Raw genomic sequence first — 11144 nt, 5'->3', positions numbered from 1 at the left:
TAGAGGAAGAATGCATTAGAATGTTTGGCACTAAATCTTTGAATGATGAGCATGATTGCAATGTTGTTAGTATGAACTCTTTGAATATCCATAGTACTAACGATGATTGCACTAGTCATGATGAAAATGTCTCTCATAAGCATGTCAACTTTTGTGGGGTGCATAGAGTTTGCAAGTACACACCAAACAGGGAAGATAGATTTTGCAAGAGGCATAACTATTTGGAAACTAAATGGTTGCAAGAAAGGCTAGATGTTTGTGCTGAAAATTTAAACTTTCTTAGCCGTACTTGTGAACTTTGCAATGAACGTGGTCATTTAAGTCTCCAATGCAAATTGTTTCATGATCGTATCGTGTCCAAAATTTGTGATGAATTGATTTCCCTTGCACATCATAATGAACTTAGTTTGCTTGTGGTTATGAAGAAATGAAACGTTTAACTAAGAATCTTCCAGAATTTGTCCTTGATAAAGTTCCTGATTTTGATCTAGAGGAAATTTATATGTATTGTGCGGTGAATTGCATTGAAAATCCTTATATTGCCAATTACATAAAGACAAGAAAACAAATAGAAGATGAAGAGAATACTAATGAAAGGGAAGATACTTCCCAATATCCTCCTATTATTTCCTATGATGAATCAGGTAACGAGGAGGAGCTTTCTATTCAACCAATCTCATTAATAAGGAGCTCAAAAGAGAGGGTTAAACCCACACATGATGTGAAGAAGAAAAAGAAAAGACGGAGAAGCAAAGGTAAAAAGGTACATATTGCTCTTATTACTCATTGTGATGATGATAATTGCTATACTATTGGTGCTATCCATACTATTAATGATGAGAGTGATTATGCTTATGATATGAAAAGGCCCAAGCTTGGGGATGCTACGTCTGATGAGAATGACATGTTTGAGAATATATTTGCTGCAATTAATGTTTGTCCCAAGTTTGGGGATGTTATGTTTAATGAAGATGATATTTTTAGCCTCCCAAGTTTTTATGAGAAAATTTATAATGATGATAGCATGCCTCCTATTTATGATGGTTATATTGATGAAAGTGGGTTTGGAAGAGTGTCAACGTTAGGAAGTAATGATCCCACTATTTTGGAGGGTGTTAAATCTTATAATATTTATGAAAGTGGATTTGGAGAGGTCATGACTTTATTTAGTGATGAATCCACTATTTCGGAAGAGGTTTCAATTGATTATGATGAGAACAAAGTTGCTACCTATGATGATTATTGTGATGATACTTATGCTATAAAGAGTAGTGATGATTATATTTATAAAACTCGTCATGATTATGATCACCCTTTTTCTGAACATTACTCTTTCAATGTGGAAACAATTTATAGTATTCGAGTTTCTTATGATACTCCCACTATTCTGAATAAGAAGAATTTTGCTTATGTGGAGAGTAGTAAAAATTCTATGCTTGTGGCTCATCAAAAGAATGCTTTATGTGATAGTTATATTGTTGAATTCATTCATGATGCTACTGAAAATTATTATGAGGAGGAACATATGCTTGTAGGAATTGCAATAATATCAAGTTTCCTCTCTATGTGCTTAAAGTTTTGAAGTTATGCTTGTTTTGCTTCCTATGCTAGTTGATTATTGTTCTCATAAGTTGTTTGCTCACAAAATCCCTATGCATAGGAAGTGGGTTAGACTTAAATGTGCTATTCATATGCTTCATGATGCTCTCTTTATGTTTCAATTCTTATCTTTTATGCGAGCATCATTGAAATCATTATGCCTAGCTAGGGGCGTTAAACGATAGCGCTTGTTGGGAGGCAACCCAATTTTATTTTTGTTTCTTGCTTTTTGGTTCTGTTTAGTAATAAATAATTAATCTAGCTTCTGTTAAGATGTGTTTTCATGTTTTAAATTAGTGTTTGTGCCAAGTAGAACCTTTGGGAAGACTTGGGTGAAGTCTTTATGACCTTGCTGTAAAAAATAGAAACTTTAGCGCTCGCGAGATAAGCTGCCATTTTTTACTGGAGAGTGCTATTTAGTTGATTCTTCTTTAATATGATTAATAGACAAATCCCTCACGTCCAGCAATTTATTTCAGAATTTTTGGAGTTCCAGAAGTATAATTTGATACAGATTACTACAGACTGTTCTGTTTTTGACAGATTCTGTTTTTTTATGTGTTGTTTGCTTATTTTGATGAATCTATGAGTAGTATCAGAGGGCACCAATATGAATTTAGAATGAGTTCACAACAATACCTAAGTGGTGATTTATTTTCTTATACTAATGGAGCTTACGAGTTTTCTGTTAAGTTTTGTGTTGTAAAGTTTTCAAGTTTTGGGTAAAGATTTGATGGACTATGGAATAAGGAGTGGCAAGAGCCTAAGCTTGGGGATGCCCAAGGCACCCCCAAGGTAATATTCAAGGACAACAAAGAGCCTAAGCTTGGGGATGCCCCGAATGGCATCCCCTCTTTCGTCTTCGTTCATCGGTAACTTTACTTGGAGCTACATTTTTATTCACCACATGATATGTGTTTTGCTTGGAGCGTCATTTTATTTTGCTAGGATTTGCTTGCTGTTATTTAGAATAATGTTTTGCATGTTTATTTTCAATAAAAATGTCAAGGATAGCCTTTACCATGCTTATTTTGCAAGTATACATGTTGCTGTTTCAAAACAGAAAGTTTATCGCTGTTGCAAAAAATCCCTAGAAAAGCCAGAATATGATAAAATGTTGAAACTTTTTGCATAATAAGCTCTGATAAATTTTCTACAGTGTGGTAGAATTTCATAATGTTTGGAGTTAGGGAAGTATGATGAATCTTGCATTCTTTACAAATTGTACTGTTTTGGCAGATTGCTGTTATGTTTGCATTGTTTGCATATGTTTGCTTGTTTAATGATTCTATTTGAGGATAGGAGTATTAAATATGCAGAGGCATTTAGTATGCAATGTTGAATAATAATTTTAGTGATTTGTTACAGGAGAAAATGATAAGGTTTTTGCATTGGTTTATACTAATTTATCTCACGAGTTCTTGTTGAGTTTGGTGTGGATGAAGCTTTTGAGATTTAGGAAACCGTGATACGAGAGGAATTAAGGAGACACAAAAGCTCAAGCTTGGGGATTCCCAAGGCACCCCAAGATAATATTTCAAGAAGTCTCAAGCATCTAAGCTTGGGGATGCCCCGGTAGGCATCCCACCTTTCTTCTTCAACAATTATCGGTTAGTATCGGTTGAGCCTAAGTTTTTGCTTCTTCACATGATGAGTGCTATCCTTGAAGTGTCGTTTTGTTTTGTTTTGCTTGCTGTTTGATTAATATCCCAAGATCTGAAATTCTTAAATGAGAGAGAGTCTTCACATAGCTACATAATTATTTAACTACTCATTGATCTTCACTTATATCTTTTTGGAGTAGTTTGTCATTTACTCGTGTGCTTCACTTATATCCTATGAGTAAATGGTTGAATGATTTGAATGTCATAAACCTGAAATTATATATGTTTCATATGCCTTTCCCATGGGGAGTAATGACTTCACATATAAGAAGTAGAGGTGGTAAATTTATTGAAGGTTAGCAAACATTGTATTGGTCACTTGAACAATTCATGAAAGAATATTGAAGGAAGAGAGATTTCACATATAAATATACTATCTTGGACATCTTCTATGATTGTGAGCCCCATTAATTATTTTTCAAACCTGAGCAAATTAGTTGAAGTTGGACAAGGAAGACAACATAATGGGTTATGCTTGGGTATATTTGTATAGAAGTTATATTGTTATGGATCCTCTAACATGTGGTGCTTGCTATTTAGAATCCTTTGCTAGCCAAAATATCTGTACTAAGCGGGAATACTGCTTGTGCATCCAAATTCTTGAACCAAGTTTATTCCATGAGTGTCCATCATATCTACCTATATGCGGTATTTACCCGCCGTTCCAAGTAAATTTGCATGTGCCAAACTCTAAACCTTCAAATAGTAATCTGTTTTGTATGCTCGGATCGCTCATGTAGCGACTAGGGGCTGTCAGTATCTTCCATGCTAGGTGGGTTATTCTCACGATGAGTGGACTCCCCTCATCATTCACAAGAAAATGGCTGGTAACTGGGATGACCAGTCCTATGATCAAAAGATCAAAAACAAAATCGCAAATAATTTAAACAAACTCCTCCAGGATTGTTGATAGTTGGACGGCACCCGTTGTTTCGGACAAGCCGTGGAGTGTGATTGTTGGTGGAGGGGGAGTAAAATCTTTACCTTTCTGTTTGGGAACTGCCTATAATGTATCTAGTATGGAAGATATTGGGAACTCTTGGTCGTTATGTTGACAATGAAAGCATACCTCTCACTATTTTCATCTCTGTTTTGGCTTCGAGCTCTGGCACCTCTGCAAATCCCCGCTTCCCTCTGCGAAGGGCCTATCTTTTACTTTTATGCAAGAGTCAGTAGTATTCCTTCTCATTCCAACCTACTTTTTAGTTGGCAAGCATCATGTGGTGGAGAAAGATCTAAGCATATATGGCCATTCAAATATATTTGAGCATGAATTATTATTGTTGACATTACCCTTGAGGTAAAAGGTTGGGAGGCGAAACATTAAGCCCCTATCTTTCTCTGTGTTCGATGAATACTATTTGTTCTAAAAATATGCTTTGAGTGGTAGCAATCATGGAAGACTATATGATGGTTGAGTATGTGGGATTTGCTAAATCAAAGCTCTTATATAGACCCTTCCTAAAAATAAGATGAATTGCAATTGTTTGATGACTGAGAACTGTTTGTTAGTTTTCAAGAAAGTTTATGATCTATACTTTAACATGTGAATAGCTTGTTACTTGATCATGAAAAGTTTTATGAGTTGTTATGACATATAATGATGCTAGAAAAGGTGATTGAAATTATCATTGATCAAACTTGTGCACCTGCTAGCATTCACACTTCATAAATTATTTCTTTTATCATTTACCTACTCGAGGACGAGCAGGAATTAAGCTTGGGGATGCTGATACGTCTCAAACATATCTATAATTATGAAGTATTCATGCTATTATATTATCTGTTTTGGATGTTTATGGGCTTTACTAAACACTTTTATATTATTTTTGGAACTAACCTATTAACCGGAGGCCCAGCCCAAATTGCTGTTTTCTTGCCTATTTCAGTGTTTCGAAGAAAAGGCATATCAAACGGAGTCCAAACGGAATGAAACCTTTGGGAGAGTTATTTTTGGAACGGAAGCAATCCAGGAGACTTGGAGTAGACGTCAGGGAAGCTTCAAGGAAGCCACGAGGCAGGGAGGCGCGCCCTACCCCCCTGGGCGCGCCCCCACCCTCGTGGGCCCCTCGTGGCTCCCCTGACCGACTTCTTTCACCTATATATGTCCATATACCCTAAAAACATCGAGGAGCACAATAGATCGGGAGTTCCGCCGCCGCAAGCCTCTGTAGCCACCAAAAACCAATCGGGACTCTGTTCCGGCGCCCTGCCGGAGGGGGGATCCATCACCGGTAGCCATCTTCATCATCCCGGCGCTCTCCATGACGAGGAGGGAGTAGTTCACCCTCGGGGTTGAGGGCATGTACCAGTAGCTATGTGTTTGATCTCTCTCTCTCTCTCTCTCGTGTTTTTGAGTTGGCACGATCTTGATGTATCGTGAGCTTTGCTATTATAGTTGGATCTTATGATGTTTCTCCCCGTCTACTCTCTTGTAATGGATTGATTTTTCCCTTTGAAGTTATCTTATCGGATTGAGTCTTTAAGGATTTGAGAACACTTGATGTATGTCTTGCATGTGCTTATCTGTGGTGACAATGGGATATTCACGTGATCTACTTGATGTATGTTTTGGTGATCAACTTGCGGGTTCCGTAACATTGTGAACTTATGCATAGGGGTTGGCACACGTTTTCGTCTTGACTCTCCGGTAGAAACTTTGGGGCACTCTTTGAAGTTCTTTGTGTTGGTTGAATAGATGAATCTGAGATTGTGTGATGCATATCGTATAATCATACCCACTGATACTTGAGGTGACATTGGAGTATCTAGGTGACATTAGGATTTTGGTTGATATGTGTCTTAAGGTGTTATTCTAGTACGAACTCTTGAATAGATCGATCCGAAAGAATAACTTTGAGGTGGTTTCTTACTCTACAATAATCTTCTTGTTTGTTCTCCGCTATTAGTGACTTTGGAGTGACTCTTTGTTGCATGTTGAGGGATAGTTATATGATCCAATTATGTTATTATTGTTGAGAGAACTTGCACTAGTGAAAGTATGAACCCTAGGCCTTGTTTCAACGCATTGCAATACCGTTTACGCTCACTTTTACCACTTGCTACCTTGCTGTTTTTATATTTTCAGATTACAAAAACCTATATCTACCATCCATATTGCACTTGTATCACCATGTCTTCGCCGAACTAGTGCACCTATACAATTTATCATTGTATTGGGTGTGTTGGGGACACAAGAGACTCTTTGTTATTTGGTTGCAGGGTTGTTTGAGGGAGACCATGTTCATCCTACGCCTCCCACGGATTGATAAACCTTAGGTCATCCACTTGAGGGAAATTTGCTACTGTCCTACAAACCTCTGCACTTGGAGGCCCAACAAAGTCTACAAGAAGAAGGTTGAGTAGACATCAGTGGGAGTTCTTAAGTAATATGATTAATTGAACTTTAATTTATCAGGAACTTAGTCCTGATAGTATTTTGCAAATAATGTTGTAGATCAATAGCTTGCGTTGTTGCTTCCCTATGTTTTATATATGTTCCTAGAGAAAACTAAGTTGAAAGATGATAGTAGCAATGATACGGACTGGGTCCGTGATCTGAGCTTTATCCTCATTGTTGCATAGAAGAATTATGTCCTTGATGCACCGCTAGGTGACAGACCTATTACAGGAGCAGATGCAGACGTTATGAACGTTTGGCTAGCTCAATATGATGACTACTTGATAGTTTAGTGCACCATGCTTAACGGCTTAGAATCGGGACTTCAAAGACGTTTTGAACGTCATGGACCATATGAGATGTTCCAGGAGTTGAAGTTAATATTTCAAGCAGTGAGCATGTGCTCAGATTGTCTGGGTACTACAATCGCTTGAATCAAGTGGGAGTTAATCTTCCAGATAAAATAGTGATTGACAGAATTCTCTAGTCACCATCACCAAGTTAGTAGAACTTCGTGATGAACTATAGTATGCAAGGGATGACGAAAACGATTCCCGAGCTTTTCATGATGAGGAAATCGATGAAGATAGAAATCAAGAAAGAGCATCAAGTGTTGATGATTAACAAGACCACTAGTTTCAAGAAAAAAGCAAAGGAAAAGAAAGGGAACTTCATGTAGAATGGCAAGCAAGTTGTCACTTCCGTGAAGAAGTCCAAAGCTAGACCCAAGCCTGAAACTGAGTGCTTCTACTGCAAAGGAAATGGTCACTCGAAGTGGAACTGCCCTAGATACTTGTCGGATAAGAAGGATGGCAAAGTGAAAAAAGGTATATTGGATATACATGTTATTGATGTGTACTTTACTAGTGTTTATAGCAACCCCTCGGCATTTGATACTGGTTCAGTTGCTAAAAGTAGTAACTCGAAACGGGAGTTGCAGAATGAACAGAAACTAGTTAAGGGCGAGGTGACGATGTGTGTTGGAAGCAGTTCCAAGATTGATATGATCATCATCGCACACTCCCTATACTTTCGGGATTAGTGTTGAACCTAAATAAGTGTTATTTGGTGTTTGCGTTAAGCATGAATATGATTTGATCATGTTTATTGCAATACGGTTATTCATTTAAGTTGGAGAATAATTGTTGTTCTGTTTACATGAATAAAACCTTCTATGGTCATACACCCAATGAAATTGGTTTGTTGGATCTCGATCGTAGTGATACACATATTCATAATATTGAAGCCAAAAGATGCAAAGTTAATAATGATAGTGCAACTTATTTGTGGCACTACCGTTTAGGTCATATTGGTGTAAAGCACATGAAGAAACTCCATGCTGATGGGATTTTGGAATCACTTGATTATGAATCACTTGATGCTTGCGAACCATGCCTTATGGACAAGATGACTAAGACTCCGTTCTCCGGAACAATGGAGCGAGCAACTGACTTATTAGAAATAATACATACTGATGTATGTGATCCGACGAGTGTTGAGGCTCGCGGCGGGTATCGTTATTTTCTGACCTTCACGGATGATTTGAGCAGATATGGGTATATCTACTTGATGAAACAAAAATCTGAAACATTTAAAAAGTTCATATAATTTCAGAGTGAAGTCGAAAATCATCGTAACAAGAAAATAAAGTTTCTACGATCTGATCGTGAAGGAGAATATTTGAGTTATGAGTTTGGTCTTCATTCAAAACAATGTGGAATAGTTTCGCAACTCACGCCACCTGGAACACCACGGCGTAATGGTGTGTCCGAACATCCTAACCGTACTTTATTAGATATGGTGCAATCTATAATGTCTCTTACCGATTTACCACTATCGTTTTGGAATTATGCATTAGAGACAGCTGCATTCACGTTAAATAGGGCACCATCTAAATCCGTTGAGACGACACCATATGAAATGTGGTTTGGCAAGAAACCAAAGTTGTCGTTTCTCAAAGTTTGGGGCTGCGATGCTTATGTGAAAAAACTTCAACCTGATAAGCTCGAACCCAAATCGGAGAAATGTGTCTTCATAAGATACCCAAAGGAAACTATTGGGTACACCTTCTATCACAGATCCGAAGGCAAGACATTTGTTGCTAAGAATGGATCCTTTCTAGAGAAGGAGTTTCTCTTGAAAGAAGTGAGTGGGAGGAAACTAGAACTTGATGAGGTAACTGTACCTACTCAATTATTGGAAAGTAGTTCATCACAGAAATGTGTTCCGGTGTCTCCTACACCAATTAGTGAGGAAGCTAATGATGATGATCATGTAACTTCAGATCAAGTTACTACCGAACCTCGTAGGTCAACCAGAGTGAGATCCGTACCAGAGTGGTACGGTAATCCTGTTCTGGAGGTCATGTTACTTGACCATGACGAACCTACGAACTATGAGGAAGCGATGATGAGCCCAGATTCCGCGAAATGGTTTGAGGCCATGAAATCTGAGATGAGATCCATGTATAAGAACAAAGTATGGACTTTGATTGACTTGCTCAATGATCGGTGAGTCATTGAGAATAAATGGATCTTCAAGAGGAAGACAGACGCTGATAGTAGTGTTACTATCTACAAAGCTCGAATTGTCGCAATTTTTTTCCGACAAGTTCAAGGTGTTGACTACGATGAGATTTTCTCACTCGTATCGATGCTTAAAAGCCTGTCCGAATCATGTTAGCAGTTGCCGCATTTTATGAAATTTGGCAAATGGATGTCAAAACTGTATTCCTTAATGGATTTCTTAAAGAAGAGTTGTATATGATGCAACCAGAAGGTTTTGTCGATCCTAAAGGTGCTAACAAAATGTGCAAGCTCCAGCGATCCATCTATGGACTGGTGCAAGCATCTCGGAGTTGGAATATACGCTTTGATGAGTTGATCAAAGCATATAGTTTTATACAGACTTGCGGTGAAGACTGTATTTACAAGAAAGTGAGTGGGAGCACTATAGCATTTCTGATAAATATATGTGAATGACATATTGTTGATCGGAAATAATGTAGAAATTTTCTGGAAAGCATAAAGGAGTATTTGAAAGGAGTTTTTAAAGAAAGACCTCGATGAAGCTGCTTACATATTGAGCATCAAGATCTATAGAGATAGATCAAGATGCTTGATAAGTTTTTTCAATGAGTACATACCTTGACAAGATTTTGAAGTAGTTCAAAATGAAACAGTCAAAGAAAGAGTTCTTGCCTGTGTTACAAGGTGTAAAATTGAGTAAGACTCAAAGCCCGACCACGACAGAAGAAAGAGAATGAAAGTCATTCCCTATGCCTCAGCCATAAGTTCTATAAAGTATGCCATGCTGTGTACCAGATCTATTGTATACCCTACACTGAGTTTGGCAAGGGAGTACAAAAGTGATATAGGAGTAGATCACTGAACAACGGTCAAAATTATCCTTAGTGGAATAAGGATATGTTTCTCGATTATGGAGGTGACAAAAGGTTCGTCGTAAAGGGTTACGTCGATGCAAGTTTTAACACTGATCCAGATGACTCCAAGTCTCAATCTGGATACATATTGAAAGTGGGAGCAATTAGCTAAAGTAGCTCCGTGCAGAGCATTGTAGACATAGAAATTTGCAAAATACATACGGATCTGAATTTGGCAGACCCGTTGACTAAACTTCTCTCACAAGCAAAACATGATCACACCTTAGTACTCTTTGGGTGTTAATCACATGGCGATGTGAACTAGATTACTGACTCTAGTGGGCCCTTTGAGTGTTGGCCACATGACGAGCCGTCCTTTTTTCTGTCATCGTCTTCTTTAGAGTTGCGAGTGAACTATGGATATTAATCACATGGTGATGTGAACTATTGGTGTTAGATCACATGGCGATGTGAACTAGATTATTGACTCTAGTGCAAGTGGGAGACTGAAGGAAATATGCCCTAGAGGCAATAATAAAGTTGTTATTTATATTTCCTTATATCATGATAAATGTTTATTATTCATGCTAGAATTGTATTAACCGGAAACTTAGTACATGTGTTAATACATATACAGAGTGTCACTAGTATGCTTCTACTTGACTAGCTCGTTGAATCAAAGATGGTTAAGTTTCCTAGCCATAGACATGAGTTGTCATTTGATTAACGGGATCACATCATTAGAGAATGATGTGATTGACTTGACCCATTCCGTTAGCTTAGCACTTGATCGTTTAGTATATTGCTATTGCTTTCTTCATGACTTATACATGTTCCTATGACTATGAGATTATGCAACTCCCGAATACCGGAGGAACACTTTGTGTGCTACCAAACGTCATAATGTAACTGGGTGATTATAAAGGTGCTCTACAGGTGTCTCCGATGGTACTTTTTGAGTTGGCATAGATCAAGATTAGGATTTGTCACTCCGATTGTCGGAGAGGTATCTCTGGGCCCTCTCGGTAATGCACATCACTATAAGCCTTGCAAGCAATGTGACCAATGAGTTAGTTGCGGGATGATGCATTACAGAACG

Source organism: Triticum aestivum, chromosome 4D (genome assembly GCF_018294505.1).
Source record: "Triticum aestivum cultivar Chinese Spring chromosome 4D, IWGSC CS RefSeq v2.1, whole genome shotgun sequence".
Lineage (NCBI taxonomy): Eukaryota > Viridiplantae > Streptophyta > Magnoliopsida > Poales > Poaceae > Triticum > Triticum aestivum.
Note: the sequence above shows the minus strand (reverse complement) of the source record.